At 36.0% G+C, this 18,053-nt stretch overlaps 1 long non-coding RNA gene across 1 annotated transcript in view; it reads right to left on the reverse strand.

Annotated features, from left to right (window-relative positions):
* The window catches only part of LOC139360093 (uncharacterized), a 54,318-nt gene that overhangs the window by 2,975 nt on the left and 33,290 nt on the right, over positions 1 to 18,053 (reverse strand). The window contains exon 3 of the long non-coding RNA XR_011617199.1: positions 5,260 to 5,419. This is a non-coding gene — a long non-coding RNA (uncharacterized lncRNA). The remainder of the gene's footprint in view (positions 1 to 5,259; positions 5,420 to 18,053) is intronic.

Below are 18,053 nucleotides of genomic sequence, written 5' to 3' on the forward strand. Positions count from 1 at the left end.
ATTTCCTACCTGTCTCAGTTTCCCCTTCTCAAGGCATTGTTCTTAGTAATGTTTATGAAAGTACTTGAAAAGCACAACATTCTCAATAAATATAAAGGATGACAAACCTGCAGTATTATGTAATAATTTATTTGATACTACCTAGGTGCTGTAAATACGCATCTTTAGAAATGAAGCATAATGGTATCAATCTCAAGACCTGTGTGGCAGGGCCACTGATCCTTTGCAGACTGTAAAGGAGGTAATTTAGAGTCCTAGTTCAGTGCATCAAAATCCATCTGCTGCCGCCCTCTTCTTGTCAGATGCAACTTGTTCTGTGCTCTTTCACTGACACATTGTTTCGCACATTTATGTCTAAGACCATCTGGATTGTCTGGTTTACCCAATATCCTCACATGTTTCAGTTTAATATCCCACCTCCTATCTGCCCCATTACTCACTGTGTGATTCTGCTTCTCTGGCACCATTTTTCAGAGGGAGATGACTAGGGCACAAACTAACTCCATGCAGCCACTGTTTTATTCTGCAACCTCACCTAGAGTCTTGACTGTGGCCACGGGGCTTCCCCAGAGCAGCTATGATTTGCTCTCTTTAAATGGATCTTTCTGCTCTATGTATGAACTGTTATGTGTTATATATTTTAAAAAAACATCAAAATGTTAAATCCTTCGTGTCTTAATAAAATTGGTTGGATGTTCATTTGCTCATTCTTTGAGGAGTTAATTCATTTTTCAGCATAGGAAACACACATCTTGAAACATGCATATCACAAACCAGGAAATGGACTAAGCATTGAAAATAGAAAAAAAAGTGTATGTCCCTGCCTGCAAGGATTTCACGGTCTTCTGGAAATGGGGTAGGGATGTCCCATGTTTCTCACCTCCTTCATTCCCATTACTCACTGCCCTGGAACCCACTGGTTTGTTTGCTGAGCACCATTTCTCAGGGGAAGACTAGTGAGAGAACTTTATCCTCTTTGCTTGACATGGGGTACCTCCCACTTTCATGGAAACTGACTCCATTCAGCCACAATTTGCAGTAAGTTTGGTCAACATGTAAGTGATAGAAAGGAGGTGTGCATGGGTTCAGTGGGACTCTAGAAGGGGGTATCTGTCTCAGACAGTGCTGTTCCTGATGACCTTCGTGAGGAACATTGGGACTAAGATTTGTAGCACTGTGTGAAGTCCAAGGCAGAGAAGGATCAGGCTTGCCCAGAAGGAGAAACTCTCACTTTGAAATGGAAGTCAAAAAGAGCAGATGCAGCCATTACTTAACAAATGGTCACATAAGCAAAAAGGACCTGGAATTATGCTCACTTTGAGACGGTGGTGGAAGACCTCCTGCACGACTGTGCTGATTGCTTGTTCTTCTTTAGTTCATATATTGAAAGTTTTTTCAGGTGTCTTGGCTCCTGATTTTATAATCTGGGCATTGATTCTGACCACTTTACCATCTGAAGCACAGCTCTGTGTCATCAGTCAGCTCTCTGTTCCCACGTGACTAAGAGTTCTGCTCATCTCCTCCTTCCTATTTCTGTGAAATACGAGACACTCACTCTATCATGGTACCTTCTTTCTCCGGCTCACAGATTCTTTTTCAACAGCTCTTTCAACTTCTCAAAAATAACTCACTGATATGAAGACAAATGTAAACTTTATTTAATATTTCAAAGAGAAGTTAGTCAAGGGTGACTGGAGGAGAGAGAGAAAATCATATCAAGTCAGTTAAAAGTTCTATTATTTTTCTTCTCAATTTCTTTTTCAGCTGCCCCATCACTTAGAAACCTCTTCCTATGGCCCTTTCCCTGCAAAGAATCTGGGCTCAATGATTTCTCACCTCTTCCTCTAGGACTTTGGTTTACAACGTTACATGATGTTTTGGGTATGTGTTTGCAGAAAAATGTTCTTTCTCCTCTGAAGTTTGTGTACTAGATTAAAACCTGGGCTTCCAAAAACATCTTTCATGCCAAGCTCAAAATAAGAAGTTACATCAAAGACAATGAACTTTTAAAAATGGATTCTAGTAAATAAGCCAAATTCAGAGGGATTTTTCAGCTTTAAATATTTACTTACATTCAGTTTTTCTACAAAGTATGACATAGCAGCATGCTTGCCTTTAAAATATTATGGGAATCATTTTGCTGAGCAAATATTTTATATACTCTCATTCATATATAAAGATGATGTCACTGTTTCAACACTCATTGAACAGTGTGGCTTTGGTCTGTTTTTCGTGACCGAAATACATTTTAGTGGAGAAATAGCAAGTATTACTAAGAATTAAATTTGTGTCATTTAATGTTATATTTACTTTAATTATATTAATATTGAGATCCATTTTAGTGATCAAATAATTTGTAGTCATATTTAGTATGTGGCAATTCATATATACTCTTCATAAGAGCATTTAGACTCAAATTCTGGGTTCAGAATTAACTGGCTATGTGCTCTTAGCAAAAAACAAAACAAAACAAACAAAAACAAACCTCCTTGCTCCACAGTTTCCTCATATTTAAAAATTGGAATTCACTGAGTATTTTATAGTACAACCTAGGTAGATTGATAACCCTATTTATCTCAAATTGTTCATCAATCAAGAAAGAAAGAATACCAACTTCAGTGGGTTATTGGTTAGATTAAATAAAATGGTGCAGGCATGGTGCACATCTAACTGTCTAGGGTGTGATGGATGCTTCAAAACTTTTGCAAATACATCCCTCCCCTTAAATTCCTTTTCCTTTCCTGCCCTAGACCAATTGCTGTATAAGTGTCTCACTTATGAAAGAAGCTAAAAATAGATGAGAAATAGATGCATTGTTTTGAGCTGGTTTATAGGCAGCACATAAGCACTTCAACTGTAAATACTGTTGCTTCATGATGGGCTTGTTGGTTAACTTGTACGGCACAGAATTCCTTATTGGTTTCATTAGATTGTTTTCATTTTCTTCCCCCCAATCATCTTTAATAAGTCATATCAAGATACACAGAAAAGGTTGTGTAGACTTCCCTGTTGATCTTGAGGGTGTCAGAGGATTAAATATAAAACAAAATTGCTATTTTTCCCTTTTCACACAAGAGCCATCCATCCAGCCGAGAGAGAGGAGGTACCCTCCCAGGGCACCTTGGCGTGCAGTGAAATATTGGTATTCGAATTAGAGTCTAATCAGGACAAGCAGACAAAGTGATGTGTTTCAGCCTTGTCTTTTTTGTAGCCAGTTACCCCAGACTCCTAGTGTTCATGTCTTCCATGTACTTTCTTTAATTAGCACTTTAATAGCTCAGCTTCAGAGAGTTCGTTCAGGAGAGAACTTTCCTAAAGCTGCCAAATGGTCACAAGCAGGAGGTGATTAAATTTAGTCTCAAGCACCAGGCATCTGCACGCGTTCTCTGTGTCACAGTGTGCTTTTCAAGATGTGTGCCCAATAACTCTTGGCCAGAGGGATGTGATGCTGTCAGGAAATGCATTTGAAAAAGCTGCCGAGCATCATTAACCACTGTCTGTATGCTATTGATTTAGATCAGCTTTCATAATAAGCTTCTCGACTCTCCATTAAGCACTGGTTTATCTTGGATGGGGAAGAAAAAACATGTGTGCAAGATTATTGTTTTATTAGCTTTGAGCCAGAAATAACAAAAAAGGAAAACAAAAAAGTTCTGTGTTTCAGATTTTTATTAGCCCTTCATGTGTTAATTATGGATGTGATTTATAGGAATATTCTTTGCTTAGAGCTTTAACCCTTTTCATTATATACACTGACTCAGTATTATGCAAATTGTGTTGATAGCCAATAATTAAAACAAGAATAAAACCCCAATTTAATGCATCTCACAGGATTTGATGCAGTGACTTCCATAATACAATGTCAAGATATAAAGGCTCTATGGAAACATGATAAGTCATTCTTCTAAAACTTGGTGGGTTTTATTTTCTTTCATAGTTAACATTTCTGAAGTTAGGATGCGTATTACAATAAATGTGACAAGAAATCATTTTTACTTTAATTCCTTTTGGAGGACATAAAATAATGGTGTGCTGTATCATTAATGACCTCTTATAGAAGTATAGTCATTTTTGCTTATTTAATACTTGTCTTTTCATAAAGCATAACCTGCATTAAAAATTGCATTACTTTTTTGCTTTACCAAGTTGTTATACTTAATTTCTTTGTTTTAGTAGACATTGCTTCCCACCTAGCACCTATAAACACAGTGCATATTTAACTTTAAAAAAATCCTTAGGTAGAGGCATTATTAATATACTACAATTTTATCATGCAAAATTCCAATAATTTAGTGTAAATTTGCCAATGTTAATTTAAAATGGAATGCCCACATAAAACAAGTTGGTTATTTAGTCAGAATGAGAGATGCTTTCAAGGTGAGTGAGTGAAGGATACTCTTGTCAAGTGCAGAGTCCTCACTCATAACTTGTACTGAAGTGTTGGGCTCTCTTGTTTCTCTGAACAATAAAAATTGATAATAAGACTGAGAGGAAGGGGAGGGGGTTAAGTATTGGTGGTGGCATTTTTTTTAAATGAAAACGACACTCCTCTTTTCATGATTATGGAAATACTACATGCATAAACAAAAAAATATTGTATTAATATTTAGACTACACTTTATTTGATAAATTCTGTGGAGATGCACACATGCACAGGATCATACTACAATGCTTTTTGAAACTGACTTTTTTGCTTTAACATTATATTTAAATATGATATAAAATTAATATAGATTGCATATAGGTAGACACCATGGAATATAATAGCTGCAGCATGTTGTACTATGTGAGTATCAATTAATAATAAAATAGTAGTTAGATTTTATTTTGTATCTAACTCATGTCAGGCAATGTGCTGAATATTTTATGCACTCATTCTCACAATAACCCTATGAAATGCCTATTTTATCTTCTTTCACAGTAATTACATGATGGAAGACTTGGGGCTTAAACAGGAGTTACCCAGGTAGTAACAAAGACAAGATTTGAATTTAGGCTATCCAAGTTAGGTACTCAGACTCTCAGCTAGGATTCTGTACAGAGTTGTATAGCATTCATGTATTCTATTTCTAGATTGGTCTTATAATGTGGACAATTAAGTTGCTCTCGAGAGTTCCACTATACAAATAATATAGTATTTACTATTTGTTCACGCATTTTTCTACAGTTAACAGATTGTTTTCCTAGGATAAATTCTTAAGTTTAATATATATTGTAATATTTTCCTACAGATAGGTTGTTTAATTTATATGCCCATACCAGTATGTAGAGCATGCCTGTTTTTCCACATCGTCATATGTACTGGCTATCAACGTGTAGCACTTCTAAGCAGTGGTTGTAGGACCACAGCCTGTCCAGAAACACCGTAGGACGTCTGGATTCTGCTTTGTGTATCACCACACCTCTTTTTAGGATATTCCTGAAAGATATGCATGCATTTATTTTGGAATAGAAATAAGTGATCAGTCATTTCTACAGCTGTGCAAATACTGTTAAATTCACAATATAGAAATTTCTGGCAACAATCAAGTGGGCACACATAACTACTTATCAGATATCTTGGAAATAAAAGCTAAGCAAAATTTTGCAAGTAATAATTGCAGGTTCTTCCATATTATAATGTTCATTTGAAATCTCTAAAAGGCTCCATACAATAATTGGCATTATTTTCTTTTAAATTTTTGTTTGGATATATTATTTGAGACTCAGATAAGATTTGCAAAAAATGTACAAAGTATTCCTGCATCTCCCTCAATCGGATTCTCTAAACGGTAATCTTCACCTTTTATTTCTTTCTCTCTTTCTGTCAAGAACACACAGGTCTTATATTAATATATTATTTTCTCATTTGGGGAAGCTATTGTAGAATTTGTTACAGGATGTTGCCTTTACATACTTTATAGTTTCTAAAAGTGAATCCATTATTTTACATAACCATTATATACTTATAAAATCAGAAAAAACGTGGAAACATAGATAATCTGCAGACCTTAAACAAATTTCACCCTTCATTCTCATAGTGTCCTTCAAAATACCCACATTTCTGGTTATTTCTTGCATTCAATTTTCATGTCCCTTTTACCCTTTAATAAAAAAAGTGCTTCAGTCATTTAAAACAGTACAAATATTGACCAGCTATTTGTAGAAACTCGTTCCATTTTATTGCATTTTTTGTTGACAGTATACACAAGTGTTCTTTTGAGTTCATCACTTCTGGAGGTTTGAGGTCAATTTGTCCTCTTCTGGTGATGTCAACCTTGGATAAGTTATTGTATGTCAGCTTTGTCCATTAAAAGTTTAATATTTTTTCTTTGTAAGCAGTAAGTAAATTGAGAGGTGATACTTCAAACAGGTGAAAATATCTGGTTACTTATCAAAATCCATTTGCAATTTTCACCATTTATTGTTGATTCTTGCCTTAATTATTCTTAGGATGATTACCAAATGGTTATTTTGTAATTATATTATTCTTTTTGTGTTGATTTCTACTGTAAGGAACACCCTTCTATTCCCTCTACCCCAAGTGGCAGCCCTTCATCAATTAATTACTTAATTGATGTATGGAATCATGGATCCTTTTTCTTTAATCATTGGGTTATAATCTCTTATTCTCATTGTCTAATGCTCAAAAGCTGTATCAGATTTGGCTAGTGGCAACTCCTACATTCTGACTCCTTTATCCTTTGGACATGTGATCATTAATCTTTGAGTACCTGTTTTTTTGTTTGTTTGCTACAATATGTTCTTGAATTACCTTGTATTTTTATTGTCCCAGCCTGAAATAGGTCATTTTTCTGGGGTTCCTTTAGTGGATAATGGAATGTAAAAACCAAGATCTGGACTCTGGAGTGATCATTTCTACTTGGGTGTAATTGTTTCAAGGCCCTTTAAGCTGGCAGATATAGCAAATACATATATACCTACTCACACCCGTAAACATATAGTTAACTATGTATAAGCAAATACATATATACCTCCTCATACACATAAACATATTTAACTATGTAAACATACATAGTTTACATAGTTATAAGTATATAAGCAAATACATCTATTAGTATACATAGTTATAAGTATATAAGCAAAAACATATATACCTATTCACACATATGTAAACATAGATAAATGTATGTTTATATGTGTGAATAGGTATATATATATATATTTGCTTATATACTTCTATAAACACACTATATTTATTACCAGATAGATGGATGTTGAAAACTATGAATTTATACTTATATCTCTAATTTCAATTGAACACAGAAAGTTTATTCCAAAATTCTCTATACCCATATTGTAACTCCTTCTTCTGACATTGAAGAACATTATTCTCGATACCAAAAATATATTTTCTTGGTTTCTTAATCCAAGGATGCACAGGAAATTATTGTTAGAATTACTAGTTCATGCCTCTGTCTCTCTCTCTCTCTCTCTCTCTCTCTCTCTCTCTCTCTCTCTATCTATCTATCTGACAAACGTGTGTGTGTGTACATATATATTCTTGTCTTTTCAAATTGCAATAAAATTACAATTCCATGTAACACAGAATGTGTAATTGTTATAGTTTGGATATTTGTCCCAACTCAAATCTCATGTTGAAATGTAATTCCCAGTGTTGGAGGTGGGGCCTGGTGGGAGGTGTTTGGGTCATGGGAGTGGATCTCCCATGAATAGCTTGGGCCATCTTCTTGGTGATAAGTAAATTCTCGCTCTGAGTTCACATGAGGTCTGCTTGTTTAAAAGTGTGTGGCACCTACCTCCCCACTCTCTCTCTCTCTCTCTCTGACTCACTTGTTCCTCCTTTTGACATGTGACCTGTCTGTTTCCCCATTGCCTTCTGCCATGATCGAAAGCTCCCCAAGGCTTCACCAGTAGCTGAATGGATACCAGCACCATGCTTCAGGTAAAGCTTGCAGAACTGTGGGCCAATTAAACCTGTTTTATTTATAAATTACCCAGTCTCAGGTATTTCTTTATAGCAGCACCTGAATGGCCTAATAGAGTAATGGAGAAGAACACTCCAAGTTCCTTGAGGGAAAGATTCATTTCTTACATAATTTTTACCTTCTATATTTAGAGTCAAAATGTTACATAATCAATCATATCTATACAATAAACAAAAGTCCCATTTTTCCAATAGGCTAATTTTTATCTTCAATATAAAATCCTTAAAGATCTAGAGAACCAAATTTGAGAGTTGTAGGTGACAGGGGATGAAATTGTACCTTTTGGAGGGGGCCTCTGCCTGGCTCCAAAAGGCACAGTTTCATCACTGGCCACTTTCAACTTGCCTCGTATAGATGACAATGTCCTTTTTACCATCTGCTTCAGTCTTGGTTGTTACCTGCTATGAGAGACTTTTACTTCTGTAGGACCAATTAAGTGTATCTTACATATAAGATTGAAAGAATGTTAGAGTGACTTCAAGGTTTTTCGTTCGTTTGTTTCTGAAAGCCATCTTGACAAAAGTAACAAAGTATATTTATACCTATATAGATATTCCTGTGTTTGTGCTTGGAGATGTCATCAAAAATAAACTATTACATGCTCGAACTTTTCTATATATTTGAACATAATCTTTATTTCTGCAGCTATCACACCTATCCCATTAATAGACATCTTTACACTAGTACTTCAACATAAATGCTAGATAAACTCTTTGCTGTGTGGCTAGACAGATCAATTCTTATTTCATTGATTATTTCAGTGAGAGTCTAAAAGCATATCCCTGTGTTACTGATAATTTCATCTGTGATGGTCTTTATTTGGTTCAATTTCTAATATTTGCACCAAGATACAAGCATATATGGGACATGTTGAATAGTCTAAATAGAAACTCTAGAGTTCTAGTATAATTTTTACTAGTTTAGTTTACTTAGTTGCAGATGCACACATCCCATTCTGCAGACTACTGTTTTTAACCTTACTTCTGGCTCTTAAAATGGCTTAAACTATAGTTGGTACCCATATGTAATTTGGAAATATTTGATTATCTCTCATTCTTTATTAACACTGTATAGTTGCTAAAATTCATTAACAGATTAATATGGCCTATAATCATGGTTGAATAGCCAATTACTTTTTATTTGTGATATGTATTGACATCTAATTTAAACTGGAAATAATGCCCTGTATGACATTGGTGCCCAGTATTTGAAAGTGGTTGAGCAATACTTATTATTCAAGTTTAATGAGGTTTGTCATTTTAACAATCAAGGACAAGTAGAAACATATATCCATATTTTCATGGCTTACATAAAGTTGCTTTTACACTTTATTAATCATTCTCAACTTGTTTTCCTTTATCAATATAAAATTACACATAAAACTTACATTGAATTACCAATTGAAAAGATAACCGTAAACCAGGTGATCAGAGTGGTTCCTTAGAAACCACAGGAGATTACACCATATCTAAAAACATTGTTAATGTGATGTAGAGAATGGTAAATTAATGAGATGACTCATTCCTTAGTTTAAAGGTACTGGAAAATTAGAAAGGTGTATGGAGAATTAGAAACTGTTAACACCATCCTTCAGTGTGGTTTGAAGATAGCATACCTGAAACCTTATGGTTTGGAAGACTGTGATACTGTTATAGATTGTTATATCATGTTTCCTTATTGTTTTTGTTACATGTAGACATCCCAGCAGCCTCATACCTCTACTTACATATGAAAGTATTTAATGTGGCAATTTCATCTCTTAAATTCAATCTAATTATGTAATAACATAGATATATAAATATATATTACAGAGATGCTTATCGAAGCATTTAATATAGCAAAATTCTGGAAAAGAAGACCAATAAATATATGCTGCATTTGTACATAGTGGAAATACATACAAGAAGTAAAACAGTTTTTTAAAGAGAGGCTAGCTTTACAAGGTATAAGGTAAATCTCTTCGATGAGCTGAAAGATGATCCCATGGTATATGGAGTGAGGATAGGGTATTATAATTCAGTATACGTAAAATCACATACGTACACACACATGACCATTCTACTAGCATGGAATTTTTTTCCTCAGCCGTTCTCCCTAGGAGAACGTGTTCATAGGGGTCTGTCTTATTCTCTATATATTTCTTTGGTAAAATCAAATACATTCACAACAATGCAGAATTCTTGCTTTGTGCTTTTTGAAAATCCAATTTTCCAGGTGCACTCTCTCTTCCGTTTTTCTTCAGACCTCCCCCTCCTCATATGCAGCTGATGACATTATTTCTCTGAGAAACGTGGAGTGATTAAGATGTAATTCTACATTCCCCATACCACACCTACTCCCTGATCTATACCTCTGCCTGTAGTCTCCATGTTCTTCTCTGTTACTCTGGGAAAAGTGTCCTAGCTTCTTTATAAGACTGACTGCTAGACTTGTGCACTAGATCCAGTGCCCTTGACTCTACTTGAGAACATTAGCAATTCTCCCCCATTCATTATATACATGAGTGTGTCCGTGTGTGTACTAATTTCTACCAACTCACAACATACAAACATGCTGTATTTTTTCCAAAATAAAAAGAAAAAATATTCTTGCCCCACACATCTTTAGATATTCCCACTTCCACAAATGCTTTTCATTGCTTTGCTTAGTAGCAAAATTCCTCTGCAGTATTGTCTGTACAGTATTTTCTGTCTCCAGTCGCTGTCCACTTTCTTGATTTATCTTCAAGTTGGTCTTTTCTTCTGTCATTTCTCCACCAAAACTCTTCTTGTCAAAAACATCACTGAAAAATTCAAATTTGTAATTCTCAGTGCTCAACACACTTGGCTTGCTAGCAACATTTGTCTCTTAATCAGTCCATCCTCCTCTGAAATGCTTTTTGCATTTGGTTTTGGGAAGCCAAGTTCTCTGATCTTCTTACTACTGCATTGACAATCGCTACTAAACACCTTTTTGTGTCTCCACACCTCCTTTCTGTGTCTACATTTACGAGATTGGAAAGTCACTCAGGTTTTTGTCTTTAAGTGTAATCTATATGTTAATGATTTCCAAATTGGTACCTTCAGAGCAAGCTTCTCTCCTGAACAACAGCCTCAACTGCATTCTTAGCATCTCTCCCGGGATAGAAGAATGTGGCTTACATTGAGCAAGTCCAAAAATGGAATTGTGATATCCCCTCAAGCAAATTCACTTTCCCAGAGCTTCTCTATCTAAGGGGCAATGCAATTGATTATTTTTTATTTTTTTGATTTTTGTGTGTTTTAGATTTTCTAGCCCCCAAACCTTGGTTTCCTCTTTGATTCTCCATTTTATTTCACATCCCTTATCTCATCAATAGTCAATTCCGCTGGATTCAAGGTAAGTCCAGAATCTGATCACTCCTCACTTCTCCCATCATTCTGCTGTGAGCCTTCATCACCTCTTATCTGAGTTACAGCAATGACCTGCTATGTGATTTCTCTGTCACCCTTGCTGCCTTTTAGTTCATCCTCAATGCAGCAGCCAGAATTATCCTTTGAAATCTAAGCCAGATTGTGTCTCTCCTCTGCTTAAATTTTGCACTTCTCTAAGAGCAAAATCTAAGTTAAAAGCCATAAGACATTACACGATTTGACCTTCCTATTTCCTCCCTAACTTAATTTCTATTTTCCCTTTTGCTCACATCCTCTCCATCTTTATTGATCTGTTTGCCATTCCTCAAATAAGATTGGTTTCCACTGCAAAGTCTTGTACTTGATCTTTCACCTGCCAGAAATACATTTCCTCTAGATCTACATTGTGCCTAACTCTAATCTTCACACAATGTCATCTTCTCGATAGGATCTTCATTGACCGTACTATTTAAACTCACAAGGACCTCTCAAAAAGCATACAGATTTTGGATAATAATCCTATCCTGAAAGACACAATCCTGAATGCCAGAGTCCCAAATATTTAAATCCCTAAAGAACAAAATCCCTCTAGTCTAAATCCCTAAAATCTAACATCTCTAACACCTAAAATCTGAAAAAAATTACAGTCACAGTATAGTTGCATTATGTTAGGCAGAAACATTACCTTGTTGTTTTCTGTATGCAGAATAAAATGGATTTCAATAGAATCCTCAAACCATAATGATATATTTGAAATTAGGTGCAATCAAGGCTTCTAAAAGTGACTTTCAAGGTGTTACCAATAAAGTTTGTTTTTTTCATTCAGGCCAATGCATTTGGGAGAAAATCCGGATTTATAGATTGGCCATGCAATATGGCAATGAAGTAAATTCAATTTAAAAGTAAGTCACTTGGCTGCATCGATATTCCTTCTAGCTGTTGAGATTTCAGGAGCTTTTAATAAATTAAATCTGCATTTGCCTAAAGAAGCCACTGAAGTTACTGACTAGTTTGAGAATAATTATGTGAAAGGCAGGATAAGAAGATACTTCCGAAATGGTGTTGCTGTTCAGTTATCAATATTTTTTTTTACCAACAAAATAGTTTATTGAATGTAATTAGTATCTTCTTTTTTAATACTTTAAGTTTTTTAATACTTTTAAAAAATACTTTAAGTGCAGAACGTGCAGGTTTCTTACAGAGGTATACATGTGCCATGGTGGTTTGCCGCATCCATCAACCCATCATCTACATTAAATATTTTTCCTAATGCTTTCCCTCCCTTTGCCCCCTACCCCCAGACAGGCCCTGGTGTGTGATGGTCCCCTCCCTGTGCCCATATGTTCTCATTGTTCAACTCCCACTTATGAGTAAGAAAATATAGTGTTTGGTTTTCTGTTCTTGTGTTAGTTTGCTGAGATTGATAGTTTCCAGCTTCAGAACCATGTCCCTGCAAAGGACATGAACTCATTCCTTTTTATGGCTGCATAGTATTCCATGGTGTGTATGTGCCACATTTTCTTTATCCTGTCTATCATTGATGGGCATTGGGTTAGTTCCAAGTCTTGCTATTGTGAATAGTCCTGCAACAAACTTACATGTGTTTTTATAGCAGCATGATTTATAATCCTCTGGGTAAATACCCAGTAATGGGATTGGTGGGTCAAATGGTATTTCTAGATCTAGATCCCTGAGGAATCACCACACTGTCTTTCACAATGGTTGAACTAATTTACACTCCCACCAAAAGTGTAAAAGCGTTCCTATTTCTCCACATCCTCTCCAGCATATGTTGTTTCCTGACTTTTTAATGATCACCATTCTAACTGACATGAAATGGTATCTCATTGTGGTTTTGATTTGCATTTATCTAATGACCAGTGATTATGAACTTTTTTTCATATGTTTCTTGGTCACATAAATGTCTTCTTTTGAGAAATGTCTGTTTGTATCCATTGCCCACTTTTTAATGAGATTTTTTTCTTGTAAATTTGTTTAAGTTCCTTGTAGATTGTGGATATTAGACCTTTGTCAGATGGATTGCAAAAATTATCTCCCATTCTGTAGGTTTCCTGTTCACTCTGATGATAGTTGCTTTTGCTGTACAGAAGCTCTTTAATTTAATTAGATCCCATTTGTGAATTTTGGATTTTGTTGCCACCACTTTTGGGGATTTAGTCATGAAGTCATTGCCCATGCCTATGTCCTGAATGGTATTGCCTAGGTTTTCTTCTAGGGTTTTTATGGTTTTAGTTCTTACTTTTAAGGCTTTAATCCATCTTGAGTTAATTTTTGTATGAGGTGTAAGGAAGGCGTCCAGTTTCAGTTTTCTGCATATGGCTAGCCAGTTTTCACAATACCATTTATTAAATAGGGAATCATTTCTGCATTGCTTGTTTTTGTCAGGTTTGTCAAAGATCAGATGGTTGTAGATGTGTGGTGTTATTCTGAGGTCTGTGTTCTGTTCCATTGGTCTATATATCTGTTTTCATGCCAGTACCATACTGTTTTGATTACTGTAGCCTTGTGGTATAGTTTGAAGTCAGGTAGCATGATGCCTCCAGCTTTGTTCTTTTTACTTAGGATTGCCTCAGCTATACAAGGTCTTTTTTGGTTCCATATGAAATTTAAAGTAGTTTTTTTTTCTAATTATATGAAGAAAATCAATGGTAGCTTGATGGGAATAACATTGAATCTATAAATTACTTTGGGCAGTATGACCATTTTCACAGTCTTGATTCTTCCTATCCATGAGCTTGGAATGTTTTTCCATTTGTTTGTGTGCTCTCTAATTTCTTTGAGCAGTGGTTTGTAGTTCTCCTTGAAGAAGTCTTTCACATCCCTAGTAAGTTTTATTCCTAGGTATTTTATTCTCTTTGTAATGTTTGTGAATGGGAGTTTGCTTATGGTTTGGCTCTGTATTTGTCTATTATTGGTATACAGGAATGATTGTGATTTTTGCACATTGATTTTTTTATCCTGAGATTTGCTGAAGTTGCTTATCAGCTTAAGGAATTTTTGGGCTGAGACGATGGGGTTTTCTAAATATACAATCATGTCATCTGCAAACAGATGTCATTTCACTTCCTGCCTTCCTATTTGAATACCCTTTGTTTCTTTCTCTTGCCTGATTGCCCTGCCCAGAACTACGAATACTATGTTGAATATGAGTGATGAGAGAGGGTATTCTTGTCTTGTGCTGGTTTTCAAAGGGAATACTTCCAGATTTTGCCCATTCAGGTATGATATTTGCTGTGGATCTGTCGTGAATAGCTCTTGTTATTTTTAGATATGTTCCATCAATGCCTAGTTTGTTGAGAGTTTTTAACATGAAGGGGTGTTGAATTTTATTGAAGGCCTTTTCTGCATCTATTGAGATTATCATGTGTTTTTTGTCACTGGTTCTGTTTATGTGATGTATTGCGTTTACTGATTTGCATATGTTGAACCAGCCTTGCATCCCAGGGATGAAGCCAAATTGATCATGGTGGATAAGCTTTTTAATGTGCTGCTGGATTTGGTTTGCCAGTATTTTATTGAGGATTTTGCATCAGTGTTCATCAGGGATATTGGCATGAAAGTTCCTTTTTTCTGTTGTGTCTCTGCCAGGTTTTGTTATCGGGATGATACTGGACTCATAAAAACAGGGCAGAGTCCCTCTTTTTCTATTGTTTGGACTAGTTTCAGAAGGCATGGTACCAGCTTCTGTTTGTACCTCTGGTAGAATTCAGCTGTGAAGCCATCTGGTCCCAGCCTTTTTCTGGTTGGTAAGCTATTAATTACGACCTCAATTTCAGAACTTGTTATTGATCAATTCAGGGATTCGACTTCTTCCTGGTTTAGCCTTGGGAGGGTGTATGTGTCCAGGAATTTATCCTCTTCTAGATTATCTAGTTTATTTGTGTAGAGGTGTTTATAGTATTCTCTGATGATAGTTTTTATTTCTGTGGGATCAGTGGTGATATCCGCTTTATCATTTTTTATTGTGTCTATTTGATTCTTCTCTCTTTTCTTCTTCATTAGTCTGGCTAGTGGTCTATCTATTTTAATCTTTTCAAAAAAACAGCTCCTGGATTCATTGATTTTTTGAAGTGTTTTGTGTGTGTGTGTGTGTCTCTGTCTCCTTCAATTCTGCTTTTATCTTAGTTATTTCTTGTCTTCTGCTAGCTTTTGAATTTGTTTGCTCTTGCTTCTCTAGTTATTTTAATTGTGATGTCAGGATGTTGATTTTAGATATTTCCTGCTTTCTCCTGTGGGCATTTAGTGCTATAAATTTCCCTCTAAACACTGCTTTAGCTGTGACCCAAAGATTCTGGTACATTGTGTCTTTGTTCTCATTGGTTTCAAAGAACTTATTTATTTCTGCCTTAATTTTGTTGTTTACCCAGTAGTCATTCAGGAGCAGGTTGTTCAGTTTCCAGTAGTTGTGTGTTTTTGAGGGAGTTTCTTAATTTCTGAGTTCTAATTTGATAACACTGTGGTCTGAGAGCCTTTGTTATGATTTTTGTTCATTTGTATTTACTGAGGAGTGTTTTATTTCCAATTGTGTGTTTGATTTTAGAATAAGTGCTATGTGGTACTGAGAAGAATATATATTCTATTGATATGGGGTGGAGAGTTCTGTAGATGTCTATTATTTCCACTTGGTCAAGAGATGAGTTCAAGTCCTGAATATCCTTGTTAATTTTCTATCTTGTTGATCTGTCTAATATTGACAGTGGGGTGTTAAAGTCTCTCACTGTTATTGTGTGAGAGTCTAAGTCTCTTTGTAGGTCTCTAAGAACTTGCTTTATAAATCTGGGTGCTCCTGTATTGGGTGCATATATGTTTAGGATAGTTAGCTTTTCTTGTTGCATTGATCCCTTTACCATTATGTAATGACCTTCTTTGTCTTTTTTCATCTTTGTTGGTTTAAAGTCTGTTTAATCAGAGACCAGGATTGCAACCCTTGCTTTTTTTTTTTTTTTTTTTTCTGCTTTCCTTTTGCTTGGTAAGTATTCCTCTATTCTTTTATTTTGAGCCTATGTGGGTCTTCGCACATGAGATGGGTCTTCTGAATGAAGCAAACCAATAGGTCTTGACTCTTTATCCAATTTGCCTGTCTGTGCCTTTTAATTGGGGCATTTAGCCCATTTACATTTAAGTCTAATATTGTTATGTGTGAATTTGATCCTGTCATTATGATTCTAGCTGGTTACTTTGCCCGTTAGTTGATGCAGTTTCTTCATAGTGTTGATGGTCTTTACATTTTGGTTTGTTCTTGCAGTGACTGGTACTGGTTTTTCCTTTCCATATTTAGTGCTTCCTTCAGGAGCTCTTTTAAGGCAGGCCTGGTGGTGACAAAATCCCTCAGCCTTTTTTTTTTTGCCTTTAAACAATTTCATTTCTCCTTCACTTATGAAGTTTAGTTTGGCTGGATTTGAAATTCTGGGTTGAAAATTCTTTTCTTTAAGAATGTTGAATATTGACCCCCACTCTCTTCCAGCTTGTAGGGTTTCTGCAGAGAGATACACTGTTAGTCTGACGGGCTTCCCTTTTTGGGAACCTGACATTTCTCTCTGGCTGTCCTTAACAATTTTTCTTTATTTCAACCTTGTTGAATCTGACGATTATGTGCCTTGGGTTGTTCTCCTCGAGGAGTATCTTTGTGGTGTTCTCTGTATTTCCTGAATTTGAATGTTGGCCTGTCTTGCTAGTTTGGGGAAATTCTCCTGGATAATATCCTGAAATATGTTTACCAACTTGCTTCCATTTTCCCCATCACTTTCAGGTATAGAATCAAACATAGGTTTGATCTTTTCACCAAGGCTTAGAGGTTTCGTTCATTCCTTTTCATTATTTTTTCTCTAATCTTGTCTTCACGCTTTATTTCATTAAGTTGATCTTCAATCTCTGATATCCTTTCTCCCACTTGATCGATTTGGCTACTGATAGTTGTATATGCTTCATGAAGTTCTTGTGCTGTGTTTTTCAGTTCATCAGGTCATTTATGTTCTTCTCTATACTGGTTATTCTAGTTAGCAATTCCTTTAACCTTTTATCAAGGTTCTTAGCTTCCTTGCACTGGGCTATAAGATGCTCTTTTAGCTTGGTGGAGTTTGTTATTAACCACCTCTGAAGCCTGCTTCTGTCAGTTCATCAAACTTATTCTCCTTCCACTTTTGTTCCCTTGCTGGTGAGCAGTTGTGATCCTTTGGAGGAGAAGAGGCATTTTGGTTTTTGAAATTTTCAGCTTTTTTGTGCTAGTTTTTCCTCATCTTCGTGGATTTAACTATCTTTGGGTTTTGCCATTAGTGACCTTCGGATAGTGTTTTTGTGTGGTCATCCTTTTTGTTGATATTGATGTTATGGCTTTCTGTTTGTTAGCTTTCCTTCTAACAGTCAGGCTCCTTTTCTGTAGATTTGCTGGAGTTTGCTGGGGTCCACTCTAGATCCTGTTTGCCTGTATCTCCAGCAGAGGCTGCAAAACAGCAAATATTGCAGCCCATTATTTCCTCTGGAAGCTTCATCACAGAGGGTCACCTGCCAGATGCCAGCCAGAGCTCTCCTCTATGAGGTGTCTTCCATTCAGTAGGCACGGGGGTCAGGGACCCATTTGAGGAGGCAGTCTGTCCCTTAGCAGAGCTTGAGCACTGTGCTGGGAGATCCACTGCTCTCTTCAGAGCTGGCAGGCAGGAACATTTAAGTCTGCTGAAGCTGAGCCCACAGCCGCCCCTTCCCCCAGGTGCTCTGT

Source organism: Macaca nemestrina, chromosome 19, assembly GCF_043159975.1.
Source record: "Macaca nemestrina isolate mMacNem1 chromosome 19, mMacNem.hap1, whole genome shotgun sequence".
In the NCBI taxonomy this organism is placed as follows: domain Eukaryota; kingdom Metazoa; phylum Chordata; class Mammalia; order Primates; family Cercopithecidae; genus Macaca; species Macaca nemestrina.